This window comes from Chinchilla lanigera, unplaced genomic scaffold, assembly GCF_000276665.1.
Source record: "Chinchilla lanigera isolate Chin_1 unplaced genomic scaffold, ChiLan1.0 scaffold00159, whole genome shotgun sequence".
In the NCBI taxonomy this organism is placed as follows: Eukaryota; Metazoa; Chordata; class Mammalia; order Rodentia; family Chinchillidae; genus Chinchilla; species Chinchilla lanigera.
In genome coordinates this window covers 1,948,288-1,965,947 of record NW_004955560.1, presented here as the reverse complement: position 1 = coordinate 1,965,947, position 17,660 = coordinate 1,948,288, and positions in this window count along the sequence as shown.

Below are 17,660 nucleotides of genomic sequence, written 5' to 3'. Positions count from 1 at the left end.
ATCCCTGCTTCCCCACCCCCAGCAAAGCCTCGCACCCCCCACGGGATGACAGCACCCAGCACAGCCCACAGGGGACAGGAAGGGGCTGTCCTGGAGCTGGACACAGGGACAGCTCCCCGCCCACTGCAGGCAGCACAGGGAGATCATGGCTGTGAACACAGATCCCTGCACCCCATTTTCTCTTTTCCTTTCTTTCCTTTTGTTTATTCATTTTGCCATACTGGAGACTGAACCCAGGACCTTCCCTCTGAGCTACATCCCCAGCCCTTTCTCACTTTTAGTTTAGTTTGAGACAGGGTCTTATTAAATCACTAAATTGCCCAGGCTGAGGTTGGACTTGCCATCCTCCTACCTCAGGTTCCCAGAGTGCTGGAATTACAGGTGTGCAGCACCCTGCCCGGCCCTATGTGTTGATTCACTGTCTTGGGCCCCATGTGGAGAATCACTGTCCTGTGCTATCTCCCAATCAGTCACCCGCATTTCTTCCCAAAGTGCACTCTTTCCCCAGCACTCCAGCGACCCAACAGCATTCCCACCCCTCCTGCTCTCAGCCCAGGGTCAGGGGGGTTAGAGCTGGATCTACCATGGCACAAAGGCACAAGGTCCTGGCCATCTGAGATCTGAGGCTGAGACATGAAGACAACAAGGAAGCACCTGGTGGACGCAGTCTCTTCTTTGCTGCAGAGCAGTACTGGACATCCTGGGTGGCCACAGGGGAAACATCACCCCTTAACCAACTGCCCAGCCATACATTACTTAGAATTCACCTGAAAAACAGCGAGTGAACCAGACACGAGCCTGTGCTTGGGGGTCATGGGGGGCAGGCGGGGAAAACAGTGCCTGTGTCCATTTGTATATCAAGGGCAGCGCGGCTTCACTGTCCTTCAGCGCTCCACTCTGCCAGTGAGAGCCACGATCCAAACACATTACTGTAAGAAGCCGCGAAACTAAAGTTTTGAATTTTTCTCAAGAATTCCATTTTTAATAATCAAAACATCACCCAGCCTGTGTGTCTCATAAAAATAAGTGGATGTTTTCATTCATGAACCCATAAAGCAGATGAAAGTTGGAAGCCACCTAGTGCTTCTCATGCAGCTCATCCAGGTTGTTCAGACTTGGATAAGAAACCATTTTATGTTCTGCCCATGGGGGAAACTGAGGAGACGTCAGAGCCAGGTCCTGGGGTGGCTGTGGAAAAGTTCCCACCAAGCACCCTGATTCGGAAGCGCATCTCTCTGGGGGATGGAGCAAAGCCCAGAGCCCATAGGAGGCATTTCCCCTTGCCATCCCTGTCCCCAGGGCTTCCAGTCCCTCAGAGGCTCCTCTCCTCACACCTCTGCTTCCGCTGCCCCTTCTCCCCGAAATACTGTCTCATCCTTTCCCTCCCATCCAGCACCCATCCCACATCAGTCACTGTCTCCAGCACCTGGGATTCACCACTGTGGCCTCAGTCCCTGACTCCACAGCACTGTAACCCTGAAGACACTTGTGTGTGGCTATGTGGCCGACTATTCCCCCACTCCCCAAAACATAACAGTGTCCTGATGGCAGGAACCTGTCTGATTTATCTCAGTTTTCCAGGATGGATCGCCTTGCCAGACACAGAGTAAGTGCTCATTTAGCACTTCTTGAGGGGGTCAGTGGATGAACCAACACAGATCTGGGCACTAAGAGTAAAAGATGACATTTCAGAGCCCACATTGCTCCTCAGGAAAGCTGAAGGGAGAAACCCCTAGTCTAAGGAATGTAAACACTGGGCTACAATTCAGATTCCTTTCTGGACAAATAACTTCTTCCATAAAACAAAGAGGAAGGAAACTGACTGGAGCAGCGGTGGGGGTGGTGGTGACTTGTGCTGCGCTGCAGGGAGCAAGCTTGTGTTTGTGGCTGTCCTGGGTATTTGGACACTGAGCACTCAGTGGGTGGGAATCCATCTCTAAGCCTATCCCATTTCAGGGGTGGGGAGCATGTTTGAAGGCTTTCTTCCCTGGAGAGGAAGACTAACACTCAGCCTGACTTGGGTAAGAAAACCCCAGGCTCCCACAGTGGGACTGCTGGCTCCTTCAGTACAAAGGCTGGAATTGAGCTGGTGTCAGCCTCCCCCAGGGGGCTGGAGCCAGGCTGCAGATTTGTTTACCCAACCTCAAGCCAGGCAGCCCCCAGCCCCTGCTGGGCATCTGCTCCCTGTCTTAGAAAGAGGAGTAGTTACTCATCCCTAAGCAACTCCCTCACACAAGCTTCAGGCAGTGAATCTTTATGTGGAGAGTGGGAAGCTGGGGGGTCGGGAAAGGGAGTCTGCAGAGAGTTTTGTGTTAGTAGGATGAGTTTTGCTTTGCACATCTCAGTGAGGCACATATAGGAGGAAGGAAGAAAAGAGAGGGTGAGAAGATGGTGAGAAGGGAGAAGGGAGGACATCAGCCTTCACAGAGTCCTTTCTCTTGATGCAGCTGTAGATGTGTGATCTCACTTCCCCTACTGGGTACTGAGAGTTGTGTGGCTAGATACTGGCCGAGCACCACAATACAGGCTCAGAGGGCCGGAGACTGCCCAAGGCCACATGGCTGGTGTGCAGTCAGGAGGTACTGGGATGAGGGACACAGGCAGGAGATATGGGGGCATGTGGCAAGGGAGATACGGGCTGCACAGACAGGAAGATAGGAGCCATAGGGCCAGGAGACATGGGGGCCACAGGGCCAGGGGAGATGGGGACCATGAAGTGAATACAGCTGGTGCCAGACAGTGAGCAAAGAGGAGGAGTAAGATAGGTAGAGAAAACAAAAGTGAGTTTTATTAGATAAGTTTAAAATCAGGTCAGCTAAAGTTTCCTAAGTGCCTTTTCTGCCAAGCATCACCCCATTTAATCTTTATAAGATTTCCATAGGAAATCATTTCTATATCTTGTGTTATGTCTAGTAAACCCTGACTTATTCATCCTCCCTTCCTACGCCCCCTCAAACAGCACACACCAGTCTAGACGTCTGCACTTTCTATTTCTCTCATGGTGCAGGATGCAGGCATTGGCTTCCTCCAAGGTTGCAATGCTATCTTCTCTCTGAGTTTTCCCATGAGCATCCCATTTCAGATCATCTCCACCACCTCACATCTGTGCTTTGTTTTTTGTGCTGTTGATTGCTTTCTTTTTAATTTGTGTTTATTGTCTACATTTCTCAACTAGAATCTAAGCTCCATGAGAACAGTGGTGGCCACTCTTTTTCCTTGCCGTGTTACCTGTGTCTGTGGCAGTACTTGGTCCATCGCTTAGCTTCAGGGAGAAGACTGGGTTGACCATGCACCCAGGAAGCACTTGGCTCCCTGCTTCCATTTCCTCTTCCTGAAGAAAACCACTGTGCAATTCCTGCCCCTGCCACAGTTTTCTGTAAGAGTAGAACCCTGGGCTGCCCTGTTCTAGCTTGGGAGTCCAGGACGATCAATGGTTTAGACAAATATTTAATGGAAGTAGAAGGATGCAGGAATCCTAAGAAGACTGTGCTCTTCGCCTTGCTGTTCAGAGGCCCCCAGGAAGCAAGCGTGGGCCTCCTGCTCAGTAGTCCCTGCTGGAGGACAGTTAATGTAGGATGTGTTTAACTTTATGATGCACGTTCAGTAGAGCCCATACTGTGAGTGCTGGGTTTGATCTGCACCTGCAGTCATGACCCGTAGTACGAGACTCTTGTGTTGCCAGCAAGAGCAGGAGCTGCTACTCTGTCAGCCACAAGATCACAAGGGGAGACACTGGCTTTACAACGTCCTGCACAGTGTTCAGCAAGTTTCCTGTGATACTCACTTCACTGGAAAATTGGCTTTGTGTTGGATGATTTTACCCAGCTGTGGCCAGTGGAAGTGTTCTGAGCCCATTTAAGGCAGGTGAGGCTGAGCTATGAAGTATGAGGTGAGATCAAAATATACAGTGAAGGTTAAAATGTTTTTAAAAATTGAGTGAAAAACATATTGCCATAAATCCTTCTTAAAATCCTCCCTGTGTTTCAAACACACTTATCCTATCATTTCTGCTACTTTCTGAAGCAGTTCTGGAAGTCAAGGTGTGACAAAAATACAGTGCAAGCTGCTGCCCAGGGCCATCTAACATAAAGGCAGGATCATAGAAAGATGACTCTGTGTCCTCATCCACCTTATTCACCGGATCAGGCACCATGTGGCTTTTGCTCTTCCCCAAAGTCAAAACAACCGTGAAAGATCAGTGTTTTCAATCAGTCGGGACATGAGGCAGCCAGGACAGCACAGCTACAGTGCTGAGGTGAGAAGCATCCAAGGAGAAGAGCCAAGGCAAGCAGGAGCCCCTGGTTCTGAGAGAGGCGAGTCATTTCCGACCCCTGGACCCTTCTCCAGGTGTGACACCGGCTGTGGTCCTCGGCGTACTTGCTCACATGGAGCAGCTTGAGCAGAGGCCTGAGAAAGAGGCTGGGGGGGGGGGAGGCCTCAGGGAAGAGCAGGGCCTGGGGCTCCAGGTGCAACAGGGTGACTGAGCTAATGATGGCGACACTTGCTGGACTCCACCAGGGAATGGGGGAAGTCAGCACCTTTCCACAGGATCCCTTCTTGCCATCGCTCAAAGAAAGAACACACTGTTCAGAGATTATTTCCCATACTAGCCAGATTTTAAACATTTGCCTGCATTTTGAGTTATCTTTTGGAGTTAGGTGTTATAAAAAGCACAAGGCTCTGGCTCCCTTTATTTACATTTTTCTGAAATACAAGGAGAAGCCCTTTGTGTCTTTCATAACATCTTAAATTTTAAAATGACCAGCTCTGGGCTCTAAATATGGTTTGGCTGACTGAGGCTGTGTCCCGGCTCTCCCATGGATAGGTTTTAAAAACTTACTTACAAATGTCACAGTTCGATTGAGGCAATGTCTAACAATAATGCGTTATGAAACCCTAAAGTTACCTCCAGAGTTTTACAAAATTCCACAGATGAGATGGTTTGGCCACATAGGTTTGAAAAATATTAGAGGGATGGTCAGAAACACAAGTCCAGCATTTCAGTGGTGATGTATCATCATGCAAAGGGATTTGAACCTATGGAGTCTTTGTAACAAGACTTTTTCTCATAAAGATAACTAGAATGAACAGCATATGCCATTTTTAACATCCTCTGCACACACAAATCTCAAAGTGAGCTTTCTATAGATTGGAGGTGACCCGCATGCCAGGAGGACATAAGACTATTCATATTTGTTACTCTGCTTTTATCTTTGACAAAGGCTGTTATCAGAGTTTCACCATTTCTGGGATTGTAGTGCTTGTGCCCAGGTGTCCATTCAACTGGGCCTCTGCTTAACAGGAAGTGAAATGTCACAAGTACTCCAGCAAATGCGGTTGGGCTCCGGTTGCCTCCCCTCCATGTAACATCCAGGACTCAAGCACATGAGGAGGGCCAGTTGCCCCCTTAACCACTGTGACCCAGTGGTGTCTGGGAAGGAGATGGCCTGATCCCAGATGCCAGTGTGAAGCCAGTGCAGTCGCTACACTGTTAAGGCTGGCTGGTTGAGTACTGAGAGTCTTTGTCCTGAAGCAAAACCCTCTAGAGTTGCTGGATTACTTCTGATCAGGGATCCCAGGGAGGGAGAGGCCCAGGTAACCTCAGTGGCCTCCAGCCTGGTTCTTCATGGTCATCCAGGGAACCATCTCTGCCACTCAGAGCAGGACCACCTTCTATCCTTTCTGGTTTGCCATCTCCCTCCCCTTCTGTCATGAGCTTTCCTGAGGTTTGACAGTGCCCTCCCAAGAGTCACTCTGGGAAGGTCCTGTCCCCAGAGGGGACTTTACCTGCCTCCTTTGATCCCATGGGGCTTCCACGGCTGTAGGTCCAGAGCCAAAGCCTCCGGGTGTTCCAGCTCAGGGAGAGCAACAGCCTTCGTGCTGAAACATGCTAAGTCCGGAGCCAGGCCCCTGAATAGCCTTCGCTTTGGTCATAAAAGTGCTCAGGCTGATTATAGCAAATTGCTGATAGTCAGCCATTGTATTTAGAAACATGACAGATTCCTGTGGTTTTACCTAACAGGACAAAGCGCTTCCAGACATCGTTGAACAGATTCCAAAAGATTTCTATTTGATCTTTTACTTCATACTTTATGTTCCCTAACTTCTTTCCTGTGCCCCACATCCCTGTATTAAGACCTCTTTCCCCCACTCTCTCTCTCTTTCACACACACATACACACACACACACACACACACACACACACACACACACGCGTGCGCGCACACTCTATGATTTTTCTTTTGCTGGGATCTTCGCTATAGAGCTAGGAAGCCAGGTGATAATGAGGTGACACATTTACATAAATGCAGGCCTGGGCAGCTCTACTCACAATACTCTGGTGTTTTGCTAGGATATCCACGACCCTCCCCACCTCTCCCCCACTCTGAGAGAACATCTCCGAACAGGCCAGGAGTTGTGAGAGAAGAGCAAGCCCAACTTTGAGTCACAAAAGTCTGGTTCTGCATTTGATTTATTTCTTATTAGGTGATCATGGGCAAATCACATGGTGTGATCAAAATATGTGGTGAATTCTCACATTACACAATTTTATTAGGGTACACCACACTTGGCCATGAATCACCCCACAAAATCCTCTCCCTCACTGCAAACACACTTGTCCCGTGGTTTTGGCCACTTTTTGAAGCAGTTGTGGATGTCCTCTTTCCTATCTGTATGATGCATGATCAAAAATATGATGAATGTTGCCGCCGAGTGCCATCCAACAGAACAAGCAGGCTCCTGAAAACATTACACTGTGTCCTTGCCCAGCTTAATTACTGGATCTGGCACCCTGTGACTCCTGGCTCTTCCTGAAAGTCAAAATGACCATCAATAGGGAATATTTTACATCAGTTGAGGACACCAGGGCAGCCACAACAGCACAACTAGAGTCACTTAGGAAAGAGGACTTACAGAACCGTGGAGGACCACCAGGAAGGCCCTCCTTGAAAGAAGAGCATCTGTCTCCATTTTGGCTAAGCTTGGCCCGATTTCCATGTATTGGATGTGTGCAGAGCTGGCTAGGATGTTTCATTATCCCCTCAGTTGGCTTTAAGCAATGCAAATTGGTCTGGCTGAGATGCTGATGTGTAGTCTTTGAAACAATGCGCAGGTTTGTGATTCTTGAGTATAGCCCCCAACTAATACGCTATGCTGCTGGCTGGAATTGAACAGAGCCGAAGCACCAACCCCTGAACATGAGACACTTACTCGATCTGTGATATGCAGATTACTTTTTCTGCATCTCTGTCTCTGCATATTGCAGGGATGCTTTCAGGCCTCTTACCTAGCCCAGCTCCCAGTACTCACAAACTTCCTGCCTTTCTCTCAGTCACTCATCTGAAAGCCACGCCCTTCTTCATGAATTAATAAAACCTGGGTTTGGTCCTGGGTTGAGGCCTCTGTTCTGGTTAGACATTGTTTCAACTGGATTTAGGACCCTCTTGACTTCCCACCACTGCAAATATGCCTTAATGTCTTTATTCTTGCCGTGGGTTGCACTGAAAGTCATAGATTGGAATTAATTATTGGAATTCTAATAACTTTCCCATAGGATTACAAATATAAACTCCCCTAGACCTCAAAGAGGTCAGGGAAGGGCCTCCTATGCAGAGCTGCTCCACAAAGTTGCAAGAACAGTGGAATAAATGTGTGCAGGAGGCATGAATCTTGAGAGGATTCGTGGCAATGTGTCTTTTACTTAATACATGTTTTTAAAAACAAACAAAAGTGCTGGGGAGATAGCTCAGTGGCACAAGGCCTGCCTGGTAAGCTTCTGAGTTCTATTCCTGGTATGGGGGAGGCAAAAAGAAAAACAAACAAACAAACCCCTAAGAATTCACCTTTTTTTTGATCACAGTGCATATTTAACCACGGAGTATTTCAATTCTTGTGATCTCTACTTGACAGAGTTGAAGGGAAGACAAATACAACAACATGTGAAGGGCCTACAGTAATGCTAGGAACATGGCAGTTACCCCAAAGTTAGGTCTGAGCATGGCAACTAAATTTCCTGCCCCATGGCTGCCAGCCCTTTATCACACATGGCTCAGAAATCACAGGGCTGCCTTCCCAGCAGTGACATGTGCCCTGTGGCCTGGGAGCCTCAGTGGTCACCAGGGAGGTGGCTGAGTCATGGCTTATGGGGTCTCTGCTGCGTTGGATCCCTGTGGCTGGACAGGAGCAGCCATGATCTGTGGCCACAGGCACCATCTAGCTGGTCCCTGAGGGTGGTGGGGACCTGGGCCTGCACTTGAGCCCAGTGCAGCCTCACCCAGTTCTTTGTGCTGATGAAAACACACTGTCCTCGGCGCTGCCCAAACCTGTGGTTCCCGCGCAACTGAAATGTGGACAGTGTGAATGAGGAGAGGGTTTAAAATTTAGTCTTAACGTGAGTAGCCAAGTGTGGCTATTGGTGACGGCGTCGGGCAGCACAGGATGAGGCGGAGGAAACCACACAAGTGAGGTCCTAGGAGCAGAAGGCCCTGAGGCTGCAGAACCGGTACTGGAGGTGAGGACACAGGAGGCGTGTGGTGGTCACTTGCAAGTGTCTGAGTGGCCTTTTCCAGGCAGTGATGGTTTGTGAGTGAGGTGGTGATCCCCAGCTCTCCTCACAGCCTCTGATCCGGCGGGAGACAAGAGATGGAGGCTGTCATCCTAGGAGACAGAGACGGGGAGTAAAGACATTGAGACTCATTTCTGCAAAAACCCAGGCATGCATGCTGGGCACTGTCCAAACCAGGTAGAGACCTATTTCACCTCTGCCTGAGTTAGGAGTCCTTAAGAAGTCCAGAAATAAAACTCAAACCAGGTCTACTGGGCTCCAAAGCCTTAAAAGTAGGTGTCCAATGCACCATGTCCCTGTTTTCAGTCTCCTGGGGGAGGAAGGAGAGTTGGCTCCTGGCAGTAGAATGAGATGGAAGAAGAACACCAACCCCACAGGGCAGCCCGGACCGCGGTCTATCAGTGTGACAGAGCGGTCCCTTCCTCCCCAGGCTTTCTGAGGGGAACCTGACTCTGTTGCCAACCGGGCTCCTCCGGCCTCCCACTGCACTCCTGCAAGCCCAGGTCAGGCCACGCAGAGACCGGGCCTCACATTTGTGAGCCTGTGGGCTCTTCTGCATTTAAGCAAACCTCTAGACAGACAGAGCCTTAGCTCCCTTTTGGAAAAGTTTGCAAGCAATTACCTGACTTACTGATGGAAAAGGTTTTTTTTCTTTTACAACCATTTCCTTGAAGATCATTAAAGTGCTAAAAACATGGATTTGAGCCATACATGGTGGCACACAGCTGTAATCCCAGGATTCTTGGAGGCTGAAGCAGGAGGATCACAAGTTTGAGTCTAGTCTGGGCAATTTAGCAGTGAGTTAGTGACACCTTGCCTCAAAATAAAGATAAAAGAGGTTGTGGATGTGGATCAGCATAAAGGCCCTCAGTTCAATCCCCAGCACTCCTCCCCCCCACCACACAAATTATGAGAATCTGATTGTCTGGCCTTGAAGGCTGTAAGACTTCGAGCAGGTCACTGACAACACTGCGGTGGCTGGGCTCTCAGGAGGTGATGAGTGAAGAGGGGCCTAGAAGCCTGCAGAGCATCGCGGTCCAGGGGCACACAGGTCTCACTGCTTGCTAAGGATTTTTTTTTTTTCTTTTGTGCCCCCTGGAGCCTTGCAGGAGGGGCGGCAGGAGAACCCGGTGGCCAGCAGGAAGGAAACTTCTGCAGCACTTGGTGACTATAAAGGAGCTGACAGAGGTCACGGAAGCTCAGAGTCATACAGGAAGAGCGCTACAAGAACGTAAGAAACGCAGAGAGGTTAGGCTGAAACCGAGGAGAGGAAACCCTGGAGGGGAAGAAGAGGGGTCCGGGTCCAGTCACGCCAGCAGGAGCTACAGCAGCGGCGCGGGCTCGGTGCTGCCACCTGCAGGGTCTGCGAGGCGGCGCAGCCCCGAGAAGGCTTCAGCAACAATGTCTGTCTCGTCTTCAGGGCGGATGGCGGCACCAGCCCTGGGACTGGGCCATCAGGCAGATAATCTTTTCTAAAGGCAAGAGGAGGTGAAAGAAGAGAAGGGGATGCCTCTGCTCAGGAGAGCAACGGAAAGCGTGTGCGCACGCGCCGCACGGTGCTCTGTGAGCAGGCAGTGGGCTGCGGCCGGCGACTGTGTTTCAGGTATACACAGGAGCTCATGGGGTTGCCATCCCGACCCCAAAGCCGGCGAAGGAGGCCAGGCCTAGGCACCTAGATCCTGAAGCTTGTCAGTGTCACAGTGCACCATGACGGGCTAGTTTTACCTCTTTCCAGAATGGAAAGGTGCACATAACTGCGCTGACCAAGCGGGATGGAAGGTCAGGGACAGCCTGTCTGCAAGGTAAATGGGGAACCCTACGCCTCTGCTTTAAACATCAAGGTCGTTCAAGCAGCAGTTTTCACTCACGTAGATGAGTCTGTTCTTTGATTGCCAGGGCTGAATCTTTGTCCCTTTGTAAGTGAAGCTATTTTTATTCATTCAAGCCAATGGGAATGAATTAATGTTGTGGACTAAATACAAAAGGAGGCCCCTTGTGTGCATTTACTAACTCACAGCCTCTGCTAATGAGCTTAAGGGATGGGCTTGCTGGTGCTGCCTTTAGGCCACAGTCACCGTGTTCATGTTGACTGCCCCATGGAATGAACAGAGCTTTTGTTGTTTGGTCTTTGAGACAAGGTCTTGCTAAATTGCCCAGGCAGCCCAAAATCGAAATCCTCCTGCTTCAGCCTTTGGAGTGCTGGGATTAAATCTGCTGCCACATATATCTTCAAGCAGAGTTTCTTAAGATTTACTGTATGTACTGATGGGGCAGGAGTCTTCTTAAAGTGCTGCCTCTGCCTCTGAGTCTGGGTGGGCTCTCAGACCTGGTGTCTGAACAATCTGTCAGGTGAGGTCAGTTCTGCTGACCCAGCACAAACACCTTGAATTTCAAGGAACCAGAAGATCTTAAAGTTTCTTGGAATCATCAAACTATGTTTGAATTGCTTGCCTGTTAATTATATCGTATTGTTTCCTGATGCTTAAAGAATGAGTGAACTACTCTATCCAAATCAAAACACAACACAACTATGTTCTTACCGATTTGGACGCTGAATTTACAAAATTCTGTTCTTTCCCCCAGGCTACCTTATGTTATCTTTGGAAAGCCTGAGGGATTGCTGCCTTCAATCAGAGAGTAACTTGGGCTCCACTGGAATTATTTTCCAAACTAGAAGGAACAGTAATGACTTCCACTAACTTTTGAAAAAGGGTCAAAAATAAACTTTCTCCCTTTCCGGGTTCTCCAGTCTCTTTGTACTCCAGGGAAATGAGGATAGAGCGGTAGATGTGGAGACCAACTTTGAACCTGGAAGCACCTTCCCGTGTGTCTGGGGTTCATTATGGGGGCACTTATTTGGGCTGCAGCTTCGTAGAGCAAAAAGTAACACATTCTCAGGTGACAAAACACCTAAGAACACCTAAGGGATGGGCTGTTCATGGCAGTAACAAGCAGAATGACCTGTACACAGCCTGCCGTTAGTGGTCTGCTTTGTCTGGGGTCTGTTCAGTTGCACCTGTTGGTGCTGCAGTAGTGAATGCCCACCCCCTATCTCCACCTCCTATGTCCACCCTTTACATCCACCAGGAACTGTATCAGGGGTGAGGAGCACAGAAGAGCTATAGCCTCCCTCAGAATTGATTTTTTCCTACATCAATTAAAATATGCAGTGAAGGCTTTGGGTTCTCCCAAACTCTTCCTATTTTCACAAATAAAATGTGTGCATTTGATGCTTCAGTGTTAGTGGATGCCTAGGTGTCTTGGAGAACACAGTGTCTCAGTGAGAGTAGTGGGCATTAGGGAAATGAGTGAGGACACAGTGAGAGACAGGGCGGCATCTGCCACGGGAGCAAAGCACCTGTATGTACACAGTGGCGTTTCACCAAGTGGCCTCAGTGACTTGCATGGCTTTGTCATTGAGAACCAGCTCTGCCTGGCCAAGATCCACATGGGTCCTGAAGGGAAGGCAGCTTCAGAGTAGGGAGAAGGCTGCTGATGCCCAGGTCATACAGCTCAAGGGTAGAGGTCTGCATTTCCCTGTTCTCCCTCTTCCTCTTCAGTCCCTAATCTGATACCCAAGAATGTCTACACTTAGGCCAGGGTGAGGTATTGTTTGAACCTAGACATTGGCTAATTATCATTATCAGTGGCTTCCATATCAGTGAACACTTGCTCAGGGCCAACCATTGGTGGACTTCAAGCAGAGAGGGAAAGGTACCAACTCTTTATTTTAAGTTTTAAAATTTCCAAGAAGGGTTGAGATTCTGTACCCACTGCTGGACCAGTATGTGTGGTCAGAGGGATGAGAGCCTGTGATTGGCCCAGCATGGACCACATGAAATGCCTGTTTGCTAGAAGTGTGTGTGTGTGTGTGTGTGTGTGTGTGTGTGTGTGTGTATTTAATGACTGGCAGGCCTCAGTAAAATTACACTTTAAAAGTAGTTCCTGAAGAAGATTTTACTCTTCCCTTATGGAAAAAAAAATTCATGCCTGCCACAGTTTTGGGCAAATTACCTAATATATTTGACCTTTGGATAGTTTGTATAATGAAAGAATTGGATTATATACTTTCTGAGGGGCTTTTCATATCCAAAAATGTCTAGTTCTATTACCTTATAAATTGTGGTACACTTTATAGTCATTTCACAAATGACCTCGACAAACAGGCAGAGCTGATGCTATTTCATCCTCTTACAAGATGGGAAAACTGAGGCTCACAAAGTCAACTAATTCCATCCAGTCATTAGAATGCCTTGTGGCAGAACTAGGAAGAAATATTTTAGGTTTCGAAGAATTCCCTGTGAGTGCTTCCTCCAATAGGGAAATCAGTTCTATTCATCTGTAATGGACCAATTGGTGAGAAGCTACCATACATCAAGCCAGGGTTGGAAAATGGCTTAGATGAATTAAGTCTTGGATATTTAAGTGTATTACTTTGCTGCTGGTGAGAGATTCCAGAGTTGTTCATTAATGGGTTTCTTTTCTTTACAGTGTAGACACTGGGAAGCATGGCTTGGGATGGGAAGGCATTCCAGTTGGGGGAGACTTGCTTTGGCATGAGATTGAGATAAAGCCTAGGAGAACTGCTTATTATCGTCCAGCTCACAAAGCTGGAAGTGGTCAGTGAAGTCACTGCTGTTTGTTTTAACATTTCTCTGAGTAAATATTTACACCACACAATCAATGGAGTCTAAAAGCCAGGAGGATGTGTTTTATTTTTAATAAGACTTAAATTAATTGGACATTCTCTGCATCAACAAACATCCACTAAGATAACTGGGGAATAGCTTAGAGGTCTAAGGTCTGTTTTTGAGTGAGTATATTGTTTAGTGTTAAAAAATTAAAGACCAGTTTGATCAGGATTTTAAAAAATTAGCCAGACATGGTGGTACACACTTGTAATTCCAGCACTATGAGAGGCTGAGGCAGGAATGTTACAAGTTTGAACCCAGCCTTGGGCAAGTTGGTGACTTAGTAAGAGCCTCATTAATCTCAAAAAATTAAAAATGGCTAAGGATGTACCTCAGTGTGAAAGCCCTGCATTCAACCCCTAGTATCTCTAAAAAGAAAAAAAAAAAAAGAATTACTGAAAAGTCTTAGTACACTGCCTTTCATCAGCAAAGTAACAAATTCATCCTTGAGAAAATAAATATGAATATTAAAATGATGCTCACTGAAACATCTGACAGCAGTAACAAGTTGGAAATGACATAAGTGTAGGTGTGAGATTAGGAGGACTGTGGTAACTTCATACAATAATTATTAAAAAGAATGCTGCCAAAGAATAGTTAGTGACAAGAACATTCTCGTGAGTATAGCAATAAGAATGTGGACTCTGGGGTGATTTGACCTGGCTTCTGAATCTCACTCAACTGATTCCCCATGTGGGACCTTGGATGATTTGGGCTTCATTTTCCTCAGCCGTAAAACAGGGCCAACGCTAGTGTCTCCCTCACAAGCTTGTTGAGGGATGAGTGAGGAGAGGTGTGTAAACTGCTTCTCACAAGGCCAGGCACTCTCAGAAATTTATAAAACAACATGTCTTCTCTTTTGATGATTTGTATTTTCTACTTTTTAACCAGTGATTTATGTCAATTTATGTCAAAAGAAGAACATAGAAAGTTATTTTATTTAAAAAGATTTAAAATTTTTTATGGCAAAATATGAATACACATGTAATTTAGCATCTTATATGATTTATATGTTCAAATCATCTTTTCTGGTAAAGAATCCAGCAGGTACATTCATGTTGTTGTGCAACCAATCTCCACAGCTCTTTTCTTCCTCTTCCTCCTTCTTCCTCTGTTATTTTATTTATTTATTTTTTTGAGACAGGGTCTTGCTATGTAGCTCAGACTGACCTTGAACTCGCTATATAGTCCAGGCTGGCCTGAAACTTGTGGCAATCTTTCTGCCTCAGCCTCGTGAGTGCTGGGATTATAGGCAAGCAGCACCACACCCGGATCACAGCTCCTTTCTTCTCTCCGATCTTACAAAACCTAAATTCTACACCCATGAGAGAACTCCATCTCCAAGCCATTGCCAAGCATTCTGCTCTCTGGCTCTCTGACTCTGTCCTTTTAGGAACCTCAGAGAAGTAGAGTCATATACAGTGTGTGTCCTTTTGTTCCTTCTGAGGCTGGCTCTTGCTATTCTGTTCAGGCTGGCCTCTAACTTGTAGGGATCCTCCTGCCTCAGCCTCCCCAGTGCTGAGATAATAGGCCTGTACCACTACTCCTGAAATGGCAAACAGAAACACTGAAACAACACCTAGAATCTGGAGGCAGATTTACTTTACATTGATGGGCATTGATTGGGATCATTCCCAAAATATCAGGCCCTGACCTCAGGTGGTCTAGGGTGTACATGGGATAAGCAAGTGGAAGTACAGAGGCAGAATGGCTTGTCAGTTGGGGACTGGTTCTTAATATGCATCGTAGTGACCAGCTATGCATCACAGTGACCAGCCGTTTCTAAGAAACAAAAGTAACAGGAACTGTAACCGGAACTGTTACCTGGGCAACTAACAGACTGAAGTATACTGGCTGGAGGTCATTTTCTGTTACACTCCCAGCTAGCAAATGTGCTTTTTCAATGGCTTATTTCACTTTGCAGTGTCCTTGAGATCTGTCCATATCCTGTTTGAATTTCATTTCTTTTAAGGCTGAATCATACCCATAGTACACACACACACCATGTTCCTTTTTTCTGTTCATCCTTTGCAGGGCACCTGGGTTCCACTCCCTGCTCGGTCTTGTGAATAACACTGCCTGAACTCAATTGTACAAATACCTAAAGTTGTTTTTTAGAAAACAACATTTTGGCTAATTTGTCTATTTCATTTGTTCCAGGTAGATTACACAAGAATCTTACACATAGGGGCTATAGGCAATTGCGACCCTAGATCTATTCCCTGGCTTTGAAAGTGCTTCAGATCTGAATAAATACACAAATATCAGTTATTTGTCATGCACTTACTCTGTGTCTTCAGGATGTACCAAGATTTTTAGATTTGAGGGTTAGCTACAAGCAACAAGGAAAAACACCATAAATAACTACCAAGGGGCGGGGGCGGGGGGAGCAAGACACGTCCTGCTTTCCTTCCGTATTCAGGAAAGCCAGGGAAGGCAGCCTTCAAGGATCATGGAGTCAGATCTTTCCTCTTCTCACTCTGCCAGGTCCTCCATGCTTTCTCCCCAAGGTTTTCTCATGGCCCAAGGTGGTTGCTGGAGCCCCGGTGTGTCATCCTGTCTATATTCCAGCCATCAGGAAAGAGAAAAAAAAGAAGGATGAATGTGTCCCTCTTTAAAGATCCTTTCCATTCCTGTCCCATCAGCCAGAAGTTGGTCATGGGATCACCCCTGCCTGTAAGAAGGCCTGAGACAAATGGTCTCCACTGCTGACATTCTTAAGGAACAGATTTGGTCTCTGCCAGAGTCACATCCCAGGAGTGCTCATCTGAAGGTGAGAGCTCAGCTGTTCCCCTCCATGTCCACAGCAAGGGAGACAGTGCAGTGAGATAACTGTGCTCTGCTCTGCTCTGCTCTGCTACTGCCAACTCAGGAAGAGACCAAGTTGGTCTTTAGGGGACCAAGGGGACCCTAGGACTGCAGGAGCCAGGCAGGACTCAGTGTCCTGGACCTCAACAGCCTTGATGCTCCCTCCTGCACTCAGCAGAGATAGGACTGCAGCTTCGGTGTCCAGGACGCTGGCATTAGGTGGGTGAGTTTTTCTTGACTTCCAGGCAGCACACAGGACCCTCTTCTCAAGGACCCTTCCCTGTGAGCTGGGATCATTGGTGCCTGCCCAGCAAGGGGTCTCATCCCATCACTTCCAAGATGAGAGATGAGAGCGACTAGCTTTAATCAATGCACTCTCACCAGTCAGTCCATACAGGAAATATTTTAGATGTTTCCATGGAAATTTCAGACATCTTTGTTTTAGTTGCAGAACTGTTTTAATTATACAACAGGAGGATCTGTGACCTCCAGCCTGCTTGGTTTGGCTTGTGGGTGTTTAAATGAACAAGTGCTGTGTTCAGGGGCAAAGCTTTCCCTGCTCCCGTTGTCCTGGTGGTGGGGACCAGGCGGGGCCTGGAGGGAGTCAGGGTTACCAAAGAAGTAAAGGGCAGGGGTTAGTTAAGAGAATATTAACTCAAAAAAAACCCAGTGTTTGTTTTTAAATTTCATACAAATGTGTTAAAAATGTCTTGGTCCCATCACTTACCAAAATGCCCAGCTTTAGGAAGGGGTCAACTTCTCAGCCTATGAAAAGAAACTCAGGGTAACAAAAGATGATGAAAACTGATTCAGGGAGATACCAGCTCAGTGACATCACAGTCCAACTTTAATAACAGTCATCCATTAGTGAGGCCGCGTCACTGAAGCAATGCTTTCGTCCTCAGTCCTGTTCTCCCAGCCTCCTCAAAAGAGCAATGTCAGAGCCCCTGAGATTTTGGAGGGACACTGGAGGCCCTGGGAACCCAGAGGGCTTCCTGGAAGCCTCTGTGGTGCCCGCTCCATCTGAAAGAGACACTAACTGGCTATAGCAAATCCCTGAGGAGAGCAGTCCCTCAGCGTCTCAGCCTAGAGACTGAGGGACTGCTCAGTCTGTGAGCTAAGCTGCAGTCTGCTTTTTACAGTGTGATTTGGGTGACTGGTTCCAGCACAGTTCAATAAATATTTCAGTTGCTATTGTCCCAATCCTGTAACATAATTTGCATCAGATCTAAAATATCCAAGGTCTTCTCCTGTAATTCTGATGACTCATGACCCGAGAAGGCAGAACACCTGTCACAGAGCGCCATGGTTGGGAGTGGAGGGACTGCTCCAGTGGCCTCTGCCACCAACTCTCCATGTGGCCCTGGGACAGTGACTCCTTCTTGGTACTCAGAGTTTTCACTTTTTTGTTTTGTTTTCTTTTTTGAGACAGGGTCTCACTATGTAGCTCAGGCTGGCCTTGAATCAGCTGTGATCCTCCTGTCTCAGCGTTCTGAGTGCCAGAATTACAGGCATGTGCCACCACACCTGGCTAGAGTTTTCACTTTTAAAGGGAAAGGCAGGGTGCTGCTTGCTATGCTCTGAGATCTGCAGTA